Raw genomic sequence first — 18353 nt, 5'->3', positions numbered from 1 at the left:
CTAGATACTTCGTACATTCTAAATTAGCTGTAGGAACTTTTAAAGAGGAAGGATCCCTCTAAAACTTCCGGCCATGGTCAATTAAATAGTATGAAAACTCGCGATGCTATAGATAATTGACAAAAAAAAAATTATTTTTACGTGTTAATTAAATGGGAAAATTTCAAATTCATTTAGCGAGTACATAAAATTAAAATTAAGAGCTGGGCTTTGGTGGAAATTTTTTTTTTATATGTTTAAAGTGATATTTCGTCTATGGAATGAAAAAAAAAAAAATAGTCGTCTTAAACGAAGCACCCTAAATTGTATACAGTAGACGGTTTATATAATATATTACGAATATCGTATGCGTATACCTTATTCGAGACCTTTGGAAGCGAATAATTTACGCTTGGTTAATGTTTCATGTGCCTACTATTTGTTATGTATACAACTATATGTGCGAACTAAAACCGCTAGAATAAGTCAGGAACTCTGCGGAGAAGGGAAGGAGACAACAGGAAGTCGTGTGTGTCACTCGATTAATTACATATGCGTCGGTAGCCGCGTTTAGCGAACAAAAACAACATTTTTTTTCTTCCTGTTTTCATTTTGTTCTGTTTCGTACGTCATGCTCGAGCTCTCACAAGTAAATTTCCGTCATTAAAGCGCGAGGTATTTTATACATGGCATTATAACCGTTGATGAGAGATCGAGAAAATAAATACAGAATTTTGATCAACTGATTATTTGACTAGATTTTTCACCGTATATAGTAAATTTGTTATATTTTTTTTTTATTATTATAAGCTGGACGAATTGATTGAAGATAAAATAAACCAAATTGAAAACTTACGAATATTTTACTTTGATTAGTCGTTGAAGAAACACGAAAAAAATTCTTTTACCAAGTCTATATTTGTTGCAATTTGACAATTGCAAAGGAAATGATTTTTTTTCTATTTACCGCTAGAAAACGATCAAGTCTGTTGTTGAAATAAAATATTATTCTCGTGATCTTTTGGCAGACTTTTGATACCGAGAATTCGGTAAAATTTAAGAATCTTACGGAGATTTGCCAATTGTCGAAAATATGAATTCGGACTATTGCATAATTTGCCGTTAATTAGCCGTAAATTAGTCGTGCGACTTGTTTTTTTGTCGCACTCAATTTTCAAAAAAAAAGCGGATGGCGTGCTAACTTTTTAAAAACTTAGCGCGCCATCTACCAAAAAAACGCACAGCGAGCATCATGCGTAATTCTGATTTGGTTGATAATTTGCCGTAAATAAGCCGCAAATTAGTCGTTGAACTTTAGTTTTTGTCGCACTCAATTTTAAAAAAAAAAGCGGATGGCGTGTTAACTTTTCAAGAATTTAGCACGCCATCCATTTATTCGCAAGATTGAAAATACACTTCCCACACACAAAATATTTACATAAAAATATCTTGGTTCTCTTTTCATTCCAATGGAATGGATGGATGAATGAATAATTTTTTAATGATTTCTATTTACCATTTTATTTATACGCTTTTGATTTATTTATTTGTTATTTTAATCTTGAGAGTGAATGGATGGATGAAAATGAATTTTTCTTTTTTAAACAATTTATTTTTACATCTCTAATTTATTTATTCACTTGGTACGAGAACGAATGTGTCTTAAAGTTGGACGTCCTCATGATTTGTATTGAGACTGACGATTTTCTATGGAGAATACAAAAGTCAATAGTTGATCCAACGTAGCTGTGAATTGTGATAATAAAAAAAAAGTTAGCACGCCATCCGCTTTTTTTGAATATTAAGTGCGACAAAAAAAAAAGTTTAACGAATAATTTGCGGCTTATTTACGGCAAATTATCAACCTAATCAGAATTACCCATGATGCTCGCTGTGCGTTTTTTTGGTGGATGGCGTGCTAAGTTCATGAAAAGTTAGCACGCCATCCGCTTTTTTTAAAAAAATTGAGTGCGACAAAAACCAAAGTTTAACGAATAATTTGCGGCTTATTTACGGCAAATTATCAACCTAATCAGAATTACCCATGATGCTCGCTGTGCGTTTTTTTGGTGGATGGCGTGCTAAGTTCATGAAAAGTTAGCACGCCATCCGCTTTTTTTAAAAAAATTGAGTGCGACAAAAACCAAAGTTCAACGACTAATTTGCGGCTTATTTACGGCAAATTATCAACCTAATCAGAATTACCCATGATGCTCGCTGTGCGTTTTTTTGGTGGATGGCGTGCTAAGTTCATGAAAAGTTAGCACGCCATCCGCTTTTTTTTAAAAAAATTGAGTGCGACAAAAAAATAAGTCGCGCGACTAATTTACGGCTAATTAACGGCAAATTATGCAATAGTCCGAATTCACATTTTCGATAATTGGCGAGCCAAGTTCATGTACGTGATTTGGGCGGACCAAGAATTTCACCTCGTAACCACTGGATTTTTTGATCTTGTCAATTATTGAATAAACTTTAATGCCTCTCGTGGCAATTAATCTATAAAAACGTGACTCCTCTCTGATTCTTGTTATACATGTATAATAATACCAAGTGCATAATCAGGCACAATGTAATTCAGTACAACTGCATACGGTTGAATCACGGGATGTGCGGTCTGTAACAATACTCACAAGGGATGTGAGTGATAGAGATATGATTGCGCGTTAGGAGATACACAGCCGCTGCACGAGATTGATAAAAGCGAGTGCGTATGTACCTACGATATAAACAATTAAACATACATCTATCACACATTTTCACACATTAAAAACAATACATTGTTTTTATTTGTTTTGTTTCTGTGAAAAATTTGGAACATTTTCGAGTATACATATACGAAAATATTTCTAGCGAGATAAAAATTGGATCATTTAATCAAATCGTTATGAAATATTACAAAACTCGAGAATCTTGAAAAATTTCTACCGATTTACTTTACGCTATCCCATTTTCATCTTGGTCTAGAAATTTCAGATCAAACCTCAATATGTCTACTTTTTGACGCAAAAATAAAATTAAGAGAAAAACGTATTTTTTTTCCAACTCCTGAGATTCTGCCTTGAAATAAATTTCATGTTTTTGGAAGATTGGATTCTTTTATGTGAAAAACAAATTCGGTCATATTTCTATTGCGAGGACAGCAAGCGCCGGACATTCGGAAACGGTAAGGCGCAAAAGTTTAGAGATCGGACGGTCGTTATTTCATATCTAATAAACAAAACTGCAAATCCCATTTTTTTATTTTTTTTTCAAAATAATTTTCTTCTTCGCAAATCATTAGCCCTGGCACACGCACAAATACTTTTGAATCAAAAATTTTTCCTGCTGTAAAAAATACCACTTTCAGCCTTTTTTAATTCTCATCTTCAATCGTCCAATCGGGCTAATCGATCGAGACAAGTTAATCGAATTAGTGGGAGATACCCGCATGTTGTACGCATAATTACGACGGTGCCGAGTATCCTAGTGGTATTAAGGTTATCGAACCGAGGAGGACCGCGATCCTCACCGGAAGTGGTCAGTTTCGATGGACTGGATTGAGTGGCGATGCGGGGCAGTGTACGAACTTCCCGTGACCGACAGATAAGATTATCATAAGAAGAGCAGAAGGGACAATGAGATAAGATATTAATTAGGGTATTTTTTGCGTTGATATATAAAGACGTAGGAAATTATGTTTCGAAATGAATCACGCGTGGCTGTGTAATCGGACAGTTGAATTGTTGTGACGAATGATCAAGATGATAGAAAAAATAACAAAAAATAAAAAAAAAAACATATCAGTAATAGAACGAAATTAATGTGATGATATCACATGATCAGATAAGAAAAAAAAGTTCTCAATCAATTAATGATAATTAGTTTATAAATTGAGGAAAATTGTAAATTCTTTGTAACAGAAATCGAGAAAATATACGAAGGAAATAAAATTCGAGGAAAAATCAATCGAACCTCGGTACACCTGAGTTTGAATTTTTTTTTTTTTTTTCTTCATACTCTAATGAAAAACGTAGACTAACGATGAAAAATTCGTGTAAGACGAATATTAACAATATGCCAAGTCTTCTGTTAACATGGACAAGACATTCGACGTTTACCGCGTAACATGTCGCGCTCTATTATCTACTTGACGGAGATTTAATCTTCTCCCCCCCCCCCCCCCCCCCCCAGATTAGTCACGCCTTAGGAGAGGCGTCACACGGCGACGATGCTGGACTACGAACGTCGGTTCAAAGAAAAAAAGAAAAACTAACGAGAAGGAAAGATACATCTGACTAATCAGAGTGCAAAGAATGCATTCAGAAAAAAATTCTGAGAAAATGTTCTGCTTCCGTTGGTATTTACTTTTTGCATTTATTTACCCCCGTTCCCCTTATTCTGCATTTTACTCTTGCGTACAGTGAACTGTATAAATTTATCTCCGTGCAATAGTTGAGTCATTATGATATCTGAACAGGAAAAATATACGTGAATAAATACAAAGGGTATCAAGGCTGGATGTTTTCATTAATCGTGCTTTTCACCGACCGGTTGAATCCAGAAACAAGGTGCCAGGACCAATAAATGACCAAGAAATAATAATCCGAAGTAATAACTCGAAAAAAAATATAACGAACGAGAAAAACAATCACACTAAAGTAACCCATGAAAAAATTAACACGCGTGAAATTTAATTTCATTTAATTATGTGTCAATTTTTTGACGCGCTGGAGTTATTTTTTTATCTTTTTAGAATTATATTCGTTTTCGTATGGGTTTCATTTTGTTCAGGTTATTTTTAGATGGCTTGTCTTTAAGCGGGTTAATAACATCGGTCATCCGTAAACGCGAATATCAACCTACAATGACGGAAGAATTGACTTTTTCCAAACGATTTCGAACCGTTGATATTCGTGGGACCGAGCTTAATCTGCACCAGAGTTTATTTCATATTTGCTGCACCGTAAACCAGCCTTAAAACTCTGCTCGATCAGCAACCCCATGCGAGGGGGCGACACGGTTATTGAGGGGCTTTACGGATAAAGGGTGCAGGAGCTTGTGCCTCGTGTATAAAAGAGTGACGCATTCACAGCCCGTTTTTATGTCGTAGTCGGAATCATTGAGAAGGAATAAAACAAACGCGAAAAAAAAATTATTCTTCTCTAAGAAACTCCAACATAAAACATACAAAATTTATCGCTAGTATAAAACTAAAAAAACAGAGCAATAGAAAGCTTTCGTTTCGATTTTTGTATTGAAACTGCGATTTTAATGATCCTGGGGCTAAGTTTTCTCTGTCCCGTTACTCATCCAAGGACTCCAATTTTTCCTCATCCCTTGAACCTTTTTTTTCTGAATTTTGACAAGAAATAATAGAAAATTAAAGAAAATATCAACACTGTGATAATTGTAAAAAAATTTGTCTGTTACAAAAAAGCAAGAAAAAAATAAACAGTTTTAATTCTATAACATGTTTTTTTTTTTTTTTTTTAACTCAATTCACAAATTTATAAAAATTTCCAGCCATGGAATTTATGTCAACGTATGTTCGCCAAGGATTATCATTGAAAAGAATTATGTATATATTTATTCTACTCTTTTACCCTCCAACAAATTGTTTCCTCAACCCCTGTGCGGCTACATATTAAATATTCTCCGACCATATACTAAATGTTCCCGGTTTTTCACCCCCTGCGTATTACAATCGAGGTTCTACTGTACATCACTGCGCACATGGTGACCCACCCACATTATACCTTGCAAACGAGACTTGGGCTCGAAAGCTATGCGTTTCGCCCCTTCTGCAATACACGCAGCCGAGTCTCGTCGTCTGCAGGAATTGATGCGCCGTATACAATACACTCGTTGAAATGCGAATACGCGTGTGTTTGTGTGCGTTAAACGTACGAGTGAAATAATCACGCAAGGATCCGCTAAAAGGGGGCTGAAAACTCCAGTCTCCTACAGGTTGAAAAAAAATGAAGAAGAAAGCTCCGAGTGAATTTAGCCAAAAAAAAAAACCAGCCATTGCTCAATTATTTTTTCTTCATTCTTACTTCCTTCGTGATCGTTTATCGTAATGTACATAAATATATACGTTCGTGTAAACGCGTATGAATCAGACAATAAAAAGATATGTAATTCAAGAACAAAGCAAAACAGAATTGTAAGAGATGATAATAATTCAGGCTACAGCTTGGGAATAAAAAAAATCAAGAAATTGTTTAGAGCATGCAGATACCTCGAGACATTACAAAGAAATTCTGCACGACTAAAGTGAGCGCGAAATTCAACGCAGCAAGCGAAATTCTACATCGCATGTACGCAATAAATTCGTTGTTTCTTTCTTGCGATGCATATATATGTATATACATACTTGATTTTATTTAATGCATTTATATACTTCAAGAAAAGAAGAAAACAAGTTACGAAATTCTCAATTCTGTTAACGTGCAAAATATTGTGCGCAGATTTTTACTAAAATGGTTCATTTTGTTTAAAAAGCTATTTTTCATAAAATCAATCAAACAGATTTTATTTTTGGATAAACTTCCGTTTAGAACATACCTCCGATCGATCTGAAATTTGGTATACTTATGTATTTTGATGCGCTGATCAAGAATATCATACTCAAAACACCCGCAAATTCGATTTTCAAGGTCAAATCAATTTTTTTTTTTTTTTGTATGTGTGTGTGTGTGTGTGTGTGTATTTGGTATACTTATGTATTTTGATGCGCTGATCAAGAATATCATACTCAAAATACCCGCAAATTCGATTTTCAAGGTCAAATCAATTTTTTTTTTGTTTTGTGTGTGTGTGTGTGTGTGTGTTTGGTATACTTATGTATTTTGATGCGCTGATCAAGAATATCAAACTCAAAATACCCGCAAATTCGATTTTCAAGGTCAAATCAATTTTTTTTTTTTTTTTTTGTATGTGTGTGTGTGTGTGTGTGTGTGTATGTATGTGTGGGTTTGTTTAGATTTGGGTTTGGGTTTTTCCTTATATTTGTTGCAATAAATGTGAAAAACATTTAAAAAATCGATTTTTTATCGATTTGACCTTGAAAATCGAATTTGCGGGTGTTTTGAGTATGATATTCTTGATCAGCGCATCAAAATACATAAGTATACCAAATTTCAGATCGATCGGAGGTATGTTCTAAACGGAAGTACACCCTTATTTTTCTCAGTAGTTGATTCCATTACGACATTTGACATAGTGTTTAATAATCAATATTGATACGATGTTGTGAAATTGAATATAAAATAAACTGTGGTAAAAAACGTAAATAAAACATATAAATTAAAATGTAAAAAATTGTAGAGTTGATTAAACGAATCTACTAGACTTTTATCAATTTTAAAGCGATCTGAAATGAAGCATAAATGGTTTAGATCTTATTTATAATTGCAGAATTTTCTGTTTTTGTATTTGCAAAGAGATTTTTGCGGCCCACGAGCATGATAATTTGATAAATAAATAAAAATGATGAAATTTTTACTCATCTAATTGTAAGCTCAGCTGTCGGAAATCGTGCGAACATCGATTAATACATCAGCTCTCAAAAAATCTAGCAGACATTAACTTGGTACGTAAACTGCGCCAATGCATATTTCTGGAGTTGCAGTCTAAGGAGGTTATAGTCGTAGGAGAGAGTCAGGGGCCCGAAATGAGACCACAATTTTAACGGAGTGTCACTGTCATACCGGAAGTGAGTAATCAATTTAGAAGTTTCGTTACAAACAACATATAAATCCGTATTAAACATAACGGAGGGCGTCGATCGTGTGTGTAAGATACATAAAGTAAACGGTGCCTCGAAATATATTCTTTTAACCACTCTGTTAAACAAATAATAAATTTATCAAATATATATCTTGAAGAAAATGAAAATTAGTTTTACCCGTTACTATTATTTCTCATTACGATCACTTTTACTATATTTTCTTGCAACTGTTGCGAAGATTCAATGCTTGGGCGACAATAAATTGATGTTAAAGTCTTGTTTAACTAAAAAAGTAGAGCGAACCGAGCAAACTGATTTCGCGTTGCAATTACTAAAAAAGGATCGACAATAGCGCAAAATTATTAGGCGTACCTCGTTTTTCGTAATTCCAACTGAATTCACTGAATTTTTCTAGTTACGGTAACAAATGAAATTTTTCTCGGTGTATACGCGTACAAGCATAATAAATATTTATACGTGTAGAAATTGTTTCCAGAGAAATAAACGATTAGAAAAGACAACTCGCTACAACTTATGGGTCTGTAAACTTCCGTTATATCTCGAATTGCGATGTAAATAGTTACAAGAAACATATTTGCCCAGGATGTATATAAACTGCAAATGTGTTAGTGAAGATAATTCATATTCACTTTGCCAAAACAATGAAGATAAACGTATCTACATAATTGTATAAACACAACTTGGACATGAGGACGTACGTATGTACTGAATTAAGATAGTTGCGCAGTAAATTATAATTTAATTGTAACTGACAAATCGATTGGAGGAATAAATAAAATAAACAGGTTTAATTGTCTGTGCAAGCTTTTCACTTCACTGCAACACGTAATTTAGATAGATACCTGATCAGCGATAGTTCATCGATTTCTAATACCTAGAGAAATTATTTAAATATAATATGCCTTGTATATTAATTACGGGTATGTGAATAAATTTTTGTACCTATTTTATTTATACGATAGAAAATTTCAGAAAGCGAAGTACTATGAACATATAATTTATGATCAGGTTTTTTTTTTTTATCTCTTCTAACAATCAATTTTGGAACGGATATTGAGGTTTCAAGAAAAAAACTGTCAACGGTATTCAAATTTCTTGTAAAAAGAGATTGAGAAAGGCACAGAGTTTTTGTTGCTATTTTCGAGTCGTAAAGTTCGAAACATTTTTTTCTCACAAACGAACGATGCACGGCACGTTTCGATTACAACAATTTTTACTATTCGTTTAGAAAAGAAAAAAAAAAAAGTTTCCTCTGAAATACAAATCTATGTATGCATTAACGAATCAAAGAGAATTCTTTGAGAAACGGTGAGAGAAACTTTAACCTTGAGCAAAATTACTTGAAGCTCAAATTTACACTCCAAGTAACATATGATTTTTATGACTATCAAGATAACGGCGATTAAAATTTCAATTAAAACAAAAGTAAATAAATAAAATGAATAATCTGGCAACGAATATGATCTCGCCTGGCGTATATAACGAATTCTATACATGTTTGATACGTGAAGAGTATCGTATATTGTTTAAAGCCGAAAGCACGGTGCAGGATTCTCAAGGGTTGTGTTTATTTTTGTACCATCATCATAACTCGTTACACGTACCCGAGCAATATGGTCTTTGCACGAGCTGCGTCCAAAAAATTTTACACGCACATGTGTTAAGGGAAAAAACAATCAGAAATAATTATGAGGTACCTTTTTTGCATTTTTTGATTAAACAGTAATTGAAACAATTAAAACAGATTGAAAACTATGAAAATGTGACGTCATTAACGATGCGAATTCAGTGAAATTCAATTCCAGTTTGTAACTTTTTTCATTGTTAAAATTGACAATTTTGCGTTTCTCTGCTTATAAATACACATATAAAATTGATTTGTCTACAGAAGGGGAAGATCCAAGTTGTTGTCTCAAAATATAATAGGTTAAAATAACTGAAATCTGAAAACATAAAAACTGAACAGGTAATTTATAGAACACGAGAAGAGAAGAAAAGAAACTAAAGTAACTGGTAGAGTTATGGAAATAAAATCGATAACGTGAGCTGTGATTTTTTCGAAATTCTGTTTCCAAATATTGATGTAATTCTTTTAAATTCCTCAGGCAAAAGAATCAGTTCAATTCTATTATTATTACACATGAGCTCGAATTTTCAGCAATAATATTGAGAAAAACGAAAACAACAAAAAACATTTAACTGTGCTCCACGGTTTAACAAAAATTAATCTGCCACCTCTTAGTTTTTGAATTGTTATACTTGAGGTAGAAAAAAACAATTATTTTTCCATCGGCTAAATTTAAGTCACCAGATTAACAACTTGATAAGTTAATATAATTAGCCATTTTTTCCCCGTTTGTCATTTGAAATAAATAATAAATAAGTCAATTTCTCAACAAACTTCCCGACTTTTTATTCTTCTCTTTCTTCTGCATGTTTTCCGCAGTTCGGCATATAGTAAACGACCTTGGACCAGATCCAGAAGGAAAATATATATACATACGACATTATACGAGGTACGTAAAATATCAAGCCGGCATGTTGACACACATAGATACGTATGTGTGTAGTTACATACATTTCGAAAGATCTTCCTTCAATCTGTAACCCGTTCCGTTTCACCGCAGCTCAACTTGACCTCATTTTCCGTCTTTTATCTCTTCAGATACATACTTAACTTTCAAGTTGCGGAAAATTCGTCTTCCCGAATTCCTCGTCGAGTATCGATGGTGAGTAAAATTTGTTTGTTACTTTCTCTCTTCCTTCTTTCCTCTTTATCTCTTTCATTTGTATACCGTACACGCACATCCACGATTAACTCTACGTGGCAAAGATATTTCATCGAAAATTGATCAATGAATAAAACAACATGTGTGAACACCTAATTTATACGATGATCGAACCGCGCTTAAGTTAAGGATTATACGAATAGAATATCAGATATTCCCGATCGAATAATTTGAGCATCTTGATTGTAGCGAAAAATATTTTTTTAGCCTAATGAAAATCGATTTTAATTCTACATCAAATGTTCCATTAATTGATAGACAAATATTTATTAGGTTTAAGAAGTTCAATTCAAGTATGTTATTAAAAATTAAACTGTATAACAATTCAATGTTCTGATTTAAATAAATTTATAGATTTAATCACGTACAAATTTAAATGAAACAAACCACAGTTCGAAACTATTCAACTGAATAGCAATTCTTAGCTATATCCAGGAGATTCTAATGCGTTTGTTTCGCAATAATTCCTTTCGATTATCACGAACTGGGTTGCAAAATAAAGCTAACAATATGAAAAAAAAAAATGATCTACAAGAAGGTAAAATTCTATATATACGTAAAATTCAAAAGTTGTGCAAGGTATTTACGGCTGCATACCATAATAAATACATGTACATGTATGCGAGCAACTTAAACTAATTGCATAACGATGCTAGTTGCGTTATTATAAGCCGCAGTTGTGGTCAAATATTTTCTATCACACCTGGTTTCAGTTGTAATATTCGCAATCGGTATTACAAAGCTATGATTAGAGGAAGTTTTTTGAATGAAATGTTTAGTATGCTTGTTCAACGATGGTGTATGAACCAAAAGTATTTTGTTTGTTGATTTAATTCGATTCAATATGCATGAAGGATATATAAATTCCCTTCATCGATTCGACGGATGTTAAATTATTATTCAGGAATAGATTATAAGTAATTCAATCATCATGTTTTACGGGATTAAATTATTATATTCCATTCAATCTATATTAAATGAAAATAGATCAAAGAAAGATCGTCGCAGATTTTCCTGATTCACGCATAGATAAACAATGACAAAACATTATAATAATCAATAAGAAAAAAAAAGAAAAGAAAAACGAAATGTGATAGACTGTTAATCACTTCTATGAGAAGTAACCGTTGTCTTTAAATTAGGAACATCGTCATGGAATTCGTGGAATGATATCGACATTCAACGGTTTATCTACAAACCATTTGAAGAAAGTATTTTCGATAAAGACTCGTCGAACCTTATCTCAAATTTGAAGCGAAGAATAATTTGCTGTATAGTTGAATTAATACTGCAACGAATTTTTTCACGCAGGGTAAAAAGTATTAAGTAGTGTTTAAAAGGCGGAAGATTATTTCAATAATTAAAAAAAGCGTCCATGCACACTTGGAGGAAATTCCAGTGGATTAAATACGTTACAATAATGTTGATAAACTAATATATCTAGATGCATTCAAAAATATTTTTTAAGTAATTCAGCATTTACGATAAGAGTGCGGGAAAAATATTCTTTGAACTCCTGAGTAATTAATCTCTTTTTGGCTCATCGCAAAATTTCTATCTCAATTACGTCAAATTATTACACGGTACGTCGATATTATATTTATGACCACACTAATCAAGAAATTAGCGAATATTTATTCATCATAAAAACTGTCTCATTAGTTTGACATTTTACATGCTGAATAGTCGGATAAGTAATTCCAAACATTCCCAGTGTCGATTAGATAGTGAACTTCGACCCAGTGATATTTTCGGGATACTTTAGCGTGTGACTATAATAAGCTTGCGCTGTGGTAATAAAATGCATAGTAATTTTGTCACGCGGGCTTGTCATTTATTATTTATTGTTGCCGATATCTATTTTACACAGTGTGCGTAATCACAGCGAAAAACAATAAAAAACAGAAATTAAAATAGAAAGAGTAATCTGTGACTGAAGTCAGTCAAGTTGTATTTAATCAAAGCAAAGAGTTTCTTTCATACCGAAAAATTAGGTTTTGAATCCGACGAATTTTAAATGATAAAAAAGGCCAATTATTGTATAATAATCTCAGAGCGATCGCGTTGTTTTAATATATACATATATATGTATTATTTCGAAATGAGATAAACAGGCATAGGTCGTACAATTTTAATTAATTCCAATGCAATTTGTTGGTGTATGAATTCTTCGCAGATTAACATTAATATACTGGACACATGACAATATTAAAAAAATATATCAGCTGATTTGTACAGAACTTATTCACGCACAAAATTTGTCATTATTGTATCGCAAAGAATACGCCTTTAACCCAAATAAAACGTAACATAATTAGTTATTAATTAAGGTCATGGAGAGGAAGCGAAATTTGATATAAATTGTGACTCCTATGCACAAAATTGGGAAAAATAATACGAAATTATCTCCAAAACTCTTGTAAATTTTCTGAACGATCGATCTCGCACTAGTTTGCAAGCTTTTCAATTACACAAGGACGGCTTTTTGGTACAAAAAATTCCGATCATAAATCGGAACTATTTTCAATAAACGTAGTAAAGTATCCTCTCTTATTTAACTCTTTCACCACTAAGAATTGAATATTTCATTTGAATGTACGATTTTGATTTACTTTTATTCATCACTTTGAGGATCAATAAAATTCGTCTCGATCTGCAACTTGAGGATCACTTTTTGAATCTTGACTTCAGCGCGGATTTGTTTTATTCGACAATTTAATGGACTGCGCGATGTTTCATACATCCTACATCGGATTGATTGATCAATTGGCTTTGCTGCACTTTAGAGTCACGACAGGAACGAAACAAAAGAGAAAGAAACAGAATAACGACCTCGAATCTCGTCGAAGTGACGCAGAGGAAAAGTGAGCTCGGTGAATATTCTGAGCGAAGGTCAGAACCGCCTCCTTCTTTTCCATCTTACTCGCGATGTCGTTTAATTGAAGATCAGAAGCTGAGCACGAGGAAGAGAGACCAGAAGAAGAAAGAATAAAAACGGTATATACCTTGTGTCAACCTCATCATCGTTATTTTTTTCTGATACGCCGCAGTCTGTTTTTTTAATCGTGGAATATTGCAATAATAATCTTTTATCATTGTGTTTCCTTCCACACTCTCGCAGTTAAAGTGCAATGCGCTCAATCGCTTGCAACAACATAAATTAATTATCTCTGAATTGTCTGTTGCGCAATTGCAATATATATATGTATAATGTATATATACCACTTTCGCAATGTGCTGGGTAAAAATGAAACAAAATTTATAAAACAAAGAGTGAATCGATAATTCTTTGCAAACAAAAGCAAAACCGGATTAACTACAATCGGTTTCTAGACAACATATAAGGTATACGTAATGAACTAATAACGCAGAAGAAATTGAAAATGACTTGCGTTGATACGAACTATTCAGTGATAAATCTAATATCTCTACTGTAACCTTCTGATGTTTACACTTCACGTAACGTAATAATGATCGCAGTCTGTACGTTGGATGGTATGTTGACAAATATATTTCTTTCAAATCGTGGTTGTGCAATTAAGTTTACGGTGAAAATGAGCAATTGTCGTCGTTTGTCCAATTTTAGCGTTTTTCAGAATTGAAATAACTATATGAAGAACAATAAATTATACGGTAATTTAATTTCTCTAATATGATGGATAATTACGAAGTTGAAGTTAGTAGCAAAATTTTATATTACAATTTCAAGCGACTCTGTTCTGAAATCGTGACACAGTGACGTTTCTAAAATATGCTTTGGGTTATTACAGTTCACTGAATTTCAAAAGATCCTAAAATTTTGAAATAACAACTTTTCTATGAATACACGGAGAGAAAAAAATCATTGAAATAACTGTATTTGTGGTCACGGGCGACGAAGTAAATATCTACATATTTGTGTCAATTCTAGATTTATTAGTCCAACAAAATTTGGTTGAAATCAACTAAACGTGTTGGTACGGTTACAAAATAATGTTATTAGCTTCAACCTCGACCATAAATTGAAATATTTTGTTGAAACTCGTCGGTTCCAAGTTGGTTTCAAAATCAAATAGGTCATCGAAGGTTTGAACGAAATTTGACTTCCTATACTTTCTCTCATCGTTTCTGACGTTCGGAGCATTTTTGGGCCACATCAGCACCGGGTTACCCTAATGAAAATTTCTACTACTACTACTACGAATTTTTCCAGAAATTCGAACATTTCGTGTCATTTCGTACAAAATTGTAAGCATGCATAGTTTTTCACGAATAATTGTTGACTTTCTTTAAAAATCGTAGTATCTTGTAGACTTTCAGTGAAAAAATACAAATTTTCATGATAATTTAGGCGTATTTACAATTTTTCGTACAAATTCATGCGATGCGATCCAATTTCCCTAAAAATTCGTAAAAAATCGTAGAAATCATTTTCACCAGAATAGCGTTTCCTCGCGTCATTGCGACGCGAGAGGTAGATTCAACTTGTCAGAACAGTGCGAACCACCTGCGGCTTCCAGCCAGTGGTTCAACCGCGTCGTGCGTAACAACGACCTTCGTCTCACCGTATAGAAAGAGAAAGAATGACGGAGATCGAGAGAAGCGAGTCAGTCACGTGACAATAATGATACTTAAAACACAGCGATCGTCATCTCTCAAAGCGTTCGGGCGGGATGAAAACAAAAAACGGCTGCATTCCGCACGCTTCGCGCGGTGTTCCAGGCCCTCGAACGAGGGCACAAAGAACCGACGAGGGGGCAACGCACCGCGTCACAATCTGGTACCAGAAACTAGATTCCACAACCACTGTCGGGGGACGAGAGAGGGATGGGGAGAGAAAGAGAGGCGATTATACGTTGCAATCTCTCTTTCTCTTTCTCTCTCTGCCACAGCGGCAGTTGTAACGGTTCATTAATACCGCAGGCCGAAGCTGGGATGCCAGCAACGAAGATCAGAACGAGGACACTTGGATAAACACTTACATTATTTGTTGAGGGGTAAATCCGATCCAAGGGCTCCCGGTTTCCCTACTTTGCACTGGATCTTGAAATCGGTGACGTTCGATTCACTGCGGTATCTCAGAATGCAATCGGCGGATCTGATCGCTCACCAAAAAACACTCACGCACTCCACTACAAAGCTCACTTTCGGTTATTTCCACTTTTTCACTGTTTATCGACTATCGCTGATATATCCCGCACCAATCTTTGTGCAGAGGAGGATCTAGCCGCACTGAATCGAAACAAATTCTCGAGCGTCCCTCGGCCAGAGCGAATAGTTTCACACGTATCCGCTGGTGGCGCTGGCGATGTAACTTTTTCCGTCTGGCGGCTCTCTCGGAGAACTTCAAACGAACTTCGATGCCAGTTATCGCGTGTAGATCGAACCTCTCGAGGCAAGGTAAGGATAGGCATCTGTTGTACCGACGCTACGAATGTTCGCCGTGGTTGTGGAATTAGATTCGTCTGATTTAATTGCAAAACTTATAATTGTTCAAGACTTTCTTCTTACGTAATGCTTATTCATTTTAATTGTAATTTCAGAATTATACTGGTTTTTCGATTTACTTTTTAGTATGCGATTCACATTCTACTCTGCTTCCACTACCACTATTTTTCGACTTAATCGATAGAAACACCAGAATATTCAATTTTTGAAGACGCGAAGATCAATTTTTTAGCATCTTTAAAAGATGTAGAAAGTCAAAGTATAGAATAGTAAAAATGTAGAAAGTTAACGTACCGAAAATAAAAAATTGCATCTCCAGAATTCTGCTATTCTATATTTTGGCTTTATATACTTGGTGTTTCTTACAGTTCGATTTTAATATAATTCAAATTTGTGCATTATAAAAGGTGGACAAAATAAGTTTTTGCATTCTTGAAAATTCGTTATTCTTACCATCTACATATTTGACGATCTTTTTACGTTTTCACTCTCGTCCTTTCTCTCGTACTTTCAGAACAAAAATCAGTGACTAGTCAATAATATTAATAAATTACAGTAAAGCTACGTTATTAGTGTAAAATAAAACCACAGTAGATCTTAATTTTCAGTTTTCTTTTTTCTCTCTTCAAGTATTTCACTTCGTTACCTTTCTCTGATAACTGATTCCCGATCACACTGTTTTCACAGGTCAAGAATTTCTGTTAAATTCAGTGCATGACTCAAATCAGATATCACTTTCCTTATTTCTTTATTTTGCCAGCATTATTCAAGTGCAATTGGAATGGGTCGAAACTTTGCGCCTGACTGCACGGAATTTGCAGCTCTAACGTGTATCTGTAGTTGCGATATCAGGCGCTCAAGGTTACGTTATTCAAGCTTTCCAGGAGCGATGGCGCCACAGAATGGATCAAAGCATGCTGTGACCTTACGGGCAGCTTGCACACTATTTTTACCACTCCGTGGCGGTAGTGAGTACGAATTCAAAAAAAAAAAAAAATATTCACGGTATCATTTCCTAACGCAATGAGCCCGATTTTACTAATTTATTTTCTTTTTCAACTGATAATTTAAAAAGAATACATCCATACTGAATTTTAAATTGTTTTTAAATTATATCGTCTCAAAAATTGTGAGATTTAAAGATCGTTCTTTTAAATTTAAAGATCAGATATCAGAATACCGATATCAGAATTTCCGTTCCCAATACAGAGATTTTATCGTTCAACTTCGATGTCATTGTTAGTCAAAAGAATAATATTTAAGACTGACTATTTTAAAATGATTTGAGATTTCACGTGCATGCGGGGGGGGGGATAAATTTGTGAAATCAGTTTATACTATTACAAATCGATTCGGACATACCTCATATACTGACATAGGGTTGTTCTTATTTAGAGTGATGCCTAATTTTTTGCGAGCTGCTCTCCAATTCAACCTTAAATAATTCAAAAATAATTGCCTAATTTTTTCTGATTTTTATCTCAACTCTAAAATCTCCCGCCATCATGGTGCGTTTCTACATTTAAAGTACACGTGTTTCAGACACATTGTCAGTACAAATATATTTTATTGCAAGAGTAATAATGTTCAAAAACATCTGAAGCAGCGAGGTTTTAGTGGACATTGGTGCTACTATCTGAAAAAAGTACACATCATCATACCATACAATCTCAACGAATTGGACACTTTCGAAATCTGAGTTTATTCTATTTGGATTAAGTGCAAATTCGTCTAGATTACCGGGTATGATGGTGTGAATTTTTTCTCAAATATTACCACTAATGCCCGCTAAAACCTCGCAGTTACACATTTTTTTGAACATTATTACTCTTACAGTAAAATATATACTAACAATGTATCCGAAACACGCGTATTTCAAATAGGGAAATCCTTCCTCTTGTAGACACGAGTTAGAGTTGAGCTAAAATTCTGAAAAACTTTGAGAATTGTTTTTGAATTATTTAAAGTTGATTGTGGGGGGGGGGGGGGGGGGGTGGTCTAGAGAAAAATCCTCACCACCTCAACAAGGACCAACCCTGTTACAAAATACATCGATCCCTGCAGTAAAAAACATGAAATAAACTTCCAAGACTTACGATTGAGCAGCATATTGCAACAAGCCGTTGGCATTAACCCTTGCGACGAATTTCATCAAACTCACAAATGTATAATTCATATAACCGTTTTTATGTCGTATACGTATGTATATATGTATATCGAATATGCAACTACATACGTATATAGAGGAAATTTTCTCATGCGCTTTCGCGTGCGCATGAAACGAGCTGCGAAGCTTTCTCCCTTTCTCTCTCTCTCTCTCTCTCTTTCTCTCTCTCCCCGAGATAAACAGCCGGGCAGTAATTGCGAGCGAGGAACGATACCATATTTCATACGCAGTATAAGCCATAACTTAGGAGGCAATT

General features: G+C 34.1%; 1 protein-coding gene across 3 annotated transcripts in view; it reads right to left on the bottom strand.

Annotated features, from left to right (window-relative positions):
- The window catches only part of LOC124304031 (protein draper), a 45797-nt gene extending 30059 nt beyond the window's left edge, over positions 1-15738 (bottom strand). For all 3 annotated transcript variants that reach the window (XM_046761964.1, XM_046761966.1, XM_046761967.1), the window contains exon 1: positions 15465-15738. The gene's annotated coding sequence lies outside the window, so the exon portion shown is untranslated. The remainder of the gene's footprint in view (positions 1-15464) is intronic.
- Between the last annotated feature and the right edge of the window lie 2615 nt (positions 15739-18353).

This window comes from Neodiprion virginianus, chromosome 4 (genome assembly GCF_021901495.1).
Source record: "Neodiprion virginianus isolate iyNeoVirg1 chromosome 4, iyNeoVirg1.1, whole genome shotgun sequence".
In the NCBI taxonomy this organism is placed as follows: Eukaryota; Metazoa; Arthropoda; class Insecta; order Hymenoptera; family Diprionidae; genus Neodiprion; species Neodiprion virginianus.
Note: the sequence above shows the minus strand (reverse complement) of the source record. Positions and strands in the feature narration are given on the sequence as shown.